Consider the following 4,882-nt stretch of genomic DNA (forward strand, 5'->3'; position numbering starts at 1 on the left):
CCTGTTACAGGAGCCTGACTCCTCTCTCCGGCTGCAGCAGCCCAGATTGAAGGTTTCCTTACTGTTTGTCAGAGGGATATTTTCTCTAATGGTGACCCCCACCCTGGTCACACCTGACCCCGCCAGATCCCTGGCTCTTCCTGTCCATCCTGAGAGCATAACCAAGAAGGAGGGGGCCGTGCCCTGGACAGGGCTGGTGGCCAGCCGGGGACTCTGGGCAACCCCCTCCAACAAGCTGCAATGCATCCAGTGTGGTACCGTGGTGCCTACTCCAAGAGGGCACCCCCTCCCCCTAGGAGGGCAGCTCAGCCCGACTCCATTAATCTAACGCTCACTCGCATGTCAAAGTGCACGGCAATTTCTTGTAAAAATGATCCGGCTGCTAATTAGGCTGTTTATAACTTGTTTCCCTGGTCGCTAATGATAATTAACATGCAAATTAGCTCGGGGAGGGGAGGCTCTGGGGCCCCTAGTTCATTACCACGTTAATTACTGTTTGCATACTTAAGCATCGCAGATATAAATGGCGGCATTTAGTGTAATGGGCAAGCTGATAATTATACCAACGACATTTTGAAAAGTCATTTCACTGTGTTATTTTTCTGTGTGATTAATGATTCCGTGCCTGGTTGATAAACTTGGTTAGTTGAAACCAATGCCGGCTCTGTGCACAAACCAGCCAACGGACTCGGCCCATCAATCTCCCCCATTCCCTGATGGCTAAAAGCTTTGGACAAAGGCAAAAGGCAAAGTATAAAGTCGGGTGGCTTTGGAGAAGAGTGAACTTCCCAAACTTCTTGCTTTTCAGGAGCTGGTTCCTCAGAATCTGCTCTCGCAGCCACAGCTGGTGTCTGGTTAAGGTGCCGAATTTGGGGAGCTCTGTGACATGAGGCCAGCTGCCTCTCTGGGAGCCGGGCCTGGCCTTGCTCCTTCCTTCCTTCCTCCCCTCCCTCCTGTCAGGTAGGTACCTGCTGGGCTGTGGCAACCCTGCCCTCCTGGAGCCAACATTCCAACAACAAAATCCAATAACAGACAAGTGGACAGTGCCAGGCAGTGAAGCAGGCAAGGGAACAGAAGGGAACAGGGAGTCACTTCAGACGAAGTGAGTCAGAGAAGAAAGTGAGGGGAGTGCAAAGGCCCTGGGGCAGGAACAGACTTGTAAAGAGGGAGAGAGGGGAGGCGGGGCGGGGGTTGGGGGAGGGCGGGCAGGCATAACAAGGGGATCAGCATGGCTTGGCTGAATGACCAGGGTACTGGGCAGGGCAGGTCCCATGGGCAGGAGGTGTGGGTTTAGGGGAGCCCCAGAAGTCTCCCTGATATAAAAGGGGCCCCATCCCCAAAAGCCTAGGACCTCGACATCGCACACCTGCTCCTTCCTAATGAACACAAGCTTCACCCACTCTACTGCCCGGAAGGCAGAGGTGGCCTTGGCAAGTCACAGCCACTGTAATTGAGATTCAGAGACAGGTGGGCAATGGATGCGGGGATGCGCCTCCCCCACTGCATTATTGATGAAGAATGATGCACGGGACAGGTGTGGCCCCTGTGCCGGTCTGAGGGCTGCCAGGCCTTCGGGAAGCTCAGGGCGAGGCCAGTGGAGGGAGGGGCTCAGGCCGGTGGGTCTCCCCCTTCCCCAGGCTCCGGGCTCCAGACTCCAGAGGAGTGCTCTGCCTACAGTTCCTGCCCACGGGTGGCAGGGATGAGAAGCTGAAATTTCATCTGGTGACAACCAGACTCTCACTTACCCTGGTCCCCAGGATCCTGCTGGTGTTCCCCACTGTGTTCCCCACCAGTGCACTGCTGTACTTGGCTGCTACTCCACAGGTAAGCCTCTCGGGGCTGATGGAGGGGCTATACAGAGGGGTGGTGCCCTGAACCTTGGCAGCTAGGGGGCTCTGGGTGGCTCACACACCCTGGGAGACCACCCTGGGGAGTCCAGGATGCTGGGGACCACTGAGCCGAGAGAGATAACTAGAGCTGCTCCTAGGGAGAGAGGCAGTCACCCTGAGAACCCACAGTCACTTTTGGGGGCGTTGGGAGTAGTCACAGGCTGTTGCTAAGAGCTGCACTTTCTAACTGAGGTTGGCAGAGCCCCCAGGAGCCTGCCTTCCTAGCTGGTGCCTGGGGAGGAAGGGGCAGGTGTGAGGGAGTCAGTAGGCCAGGCGTCCCCAGGGTAGCTCCCAGGGAGACAGGTGGGGGATGCCTGGCCCCTCCTCCCTAATGGCCAGGGGATCACAAAACCAGCTTGCCTCCCGGGTTGTGTCAAGGCCCCCGCTTGGAGGCCCAGTGGTGGAGGCAGCCCACAGGCTTCAGGAGGCCCAGGCGTGGAGGCCTAGTCTCCCTGACGGCAGAGGAGGAGCGGCCTCCAACCTGCTGTCCTCCGGGGGTCACAGGGGGGTCTGCAGGCTGGGCCACGGTAGGAGCAGGACATACCCGGCACCGCCTCATGATTTCTGGGCCCAGCGCTGGGATCAGGCCTGACCTTGGACAGGCAGGTGTACAGGCAGGGAATGGACCAGCACCTGCTTCAGTGGAGCTGATGGGAAACCAATGCCCCCCGCCCTGCCCAGTTCCTCTTAGAGGAACCCCGGGGGAGGGACTCCTGAAAATTCAGATTGAGCTCTGGTTGGGCCCAGGGAGCTGGTCCCCAGGCAAACAACCCCACTGCTCTGAGTCTTCCTGCTAAAAGGGCCCAGAGCACTCATCACACCCCACCCCACACGAGGTAAAAGTCATACAAATACAAGGTCAGTTGCAAAGCCATCACCACCCAACCACTTTCACCAACTCCTTCTATTTCCAACTTCTCTGCCGTGCCCCTGCTCACACCAAAGATGGTTCTGGAAATGAGGGCTCAGCGCTCTCTCTAGCTGGTGGCCTTCATCCCAGTCAGTGGTATGACTAGGATGTACCCGGAAAAGCAACCACATGCTAACACTGGGACTGAGACAGCGTCGCCCGAGTCTCTCGGGGCAGCGGTCTCATGGCCATCTTGGGGAGCACAGGGAGTTCTGTGGGGGACTGGGCAGCACCCCTAAACCCGCTCAGGTCTGACCACATCCCCTGGGGCAGCTGGTGGACAGAGCCCGAGTCCTGCGGTGGGCAGTGATGATGCTGGGGGTTGCGGGCCCAGGGTTGACACCTGCTCTGTTCCTGGCTCTGTGGGGCATCCGCCCAAGAGCGTTCAGTTGGAGCCTCAGCACTTTCATCACAATGACACCCCACACACCCCCTAAACCTGTGGAAGAGTCATACACTCCCCACAGAGATGTGGCCTGGCCTGTCAGGGTTTTGAGGGCCACAGTGGTGCGAAGGACAAGTGCTCAGAATCACCTCCAACTGGACACCAGTCAGAAACAGTGAGAACCCGCTGATGCAGACAAGAAATGCCTTCCTTTTGAATTCAGTGGTCACAGTGGCACCGAAAGCAACACGTTTCTGCATACAGGACAACTGCTCCAGGTTCTGCATCCCAAAGGTGCCCTGAGGTTACCTGTATCCAGATGCACTGCCCCCAGGTGGGGGCCACCGTCACAGCTTCCGGCCCACGGAGATCACTGGGCTCATCTGGCCAGCGCCCAAGGGCCTGCAGGCACCACACACCAGGGCAGAGGCTCGGAGGACCCTTCGGGCTAATGTGATGGGGGATGTCAGGCAGCACTGCGCCTCCACACCCCAGGCCCTTCCCACAGCCCTGCGACAGCCCCGCTCCATTACTGGCTCGCCTAATTAGGGTAGTAAAATGAAAGTAATCAAAGTCACAGGAAATCTCTCCATAAGCTGTCACCGCTGGGTCCCCACTCGCTCATTTGGGTGCCTTGCCTTTGTGAATGTCAAGGAGCTGAAGAGCAGGCCAGGAGCCGGACAGGCGGGCCAGGCCATGCTGACCACAGCTGCCTGACCCTTGCAGACCTAGAGCCCAGACTCTTCCCTGGGAGACCCCTATCGGGCTGTGGGGGGGGGGGCACTCCCCAAGGACCAGGACCCTGGGGAGGACATCCCTGCCCCACAGCACCCAGTGCCCGAGCCGTCACTCCATCTGGTCTCCTGAGCCCCACAAGGACAGGGATGAGCCTGGCATTGGGGAACCTTGGCATGTTGAGTTAGGAGGGGCCCTCACCCTAAACAGGACCACCCCTCCAGGGAGGTGCAACTCATCCACCTCCCCAGGGACCCCACCAGGGCAGGGTTCAGCATCTCAGACCCCAGGGCAACAGCCTCAGCCCAGCTCTGCCCTGCCCACCTCTGCTGCCTCCTCCCACCCATCCCCCTCCCTACTGGGAGGGGGTCAACTCCTAAAATATCAGCTGATGCTACCGGCCTTCCTCCACCACAGTCCAGGTGATCCTGGACCAGCAGGGCATGTCACAGCCCCTTAAGGCCACCTTCCAGGCCTCATCTCAAGGAGGGGACAGGCCCTCTGCTGGGACGGAGTGTGGTGGGGAGGGGCGTCTGGTCTGTTTGCTCAGCAGAGAGTGGACTATAGGGAGGGAGACCCACAGGAGCCCAGGTGAACAGGTGACCTGGGGGCCACTTTCCTCGAAGCACCCTGCAGGAGGGGCATGGACTGTAGAAAGGGGCACTGAAGCAGCAAGGCAGAGTTCTGGGGGTGGAAGGGGCCCCCAGGCTCACCCACCTCTGCGGAGCTCCTTCCCCACCTGTGAGGGGATGGGTCTGGAGGTGTGCCCTAGACTGCGGGCAGCTCCTCCCCAGCGTCCAGAGGTCCCCTACCGTAGCCCAGCCTCGTCTGGCGGGGTGGCTAGGGGCCACAGAGGGCGGGGTCCGGGACGGGGGCGCGCCGGACCGCTGGGGGCGCGGCTGAGCCGCCAGACCGCCGGGCTGTTGACGGTCTCCAGGGAAACGGACCCGCCCTCTCGACCCC

The sequence above is a fragment of the Ovis aries genome, chromosome 12, assembly GCF_016772045.2.
Source record: "Ovis aries strain OAR_USU_Benz2616 breed Rambouillet chromosome 12, ARS-UI_Ramb_v3.0, whole genome shotgun sequence".
In the NCBI taxonomy this organism is placed as follows: Eukaryota; Metazoa; Chordata; class Mammalia; order Artiodactyla; family Bovidae; genus Ovis; species Ovis aries.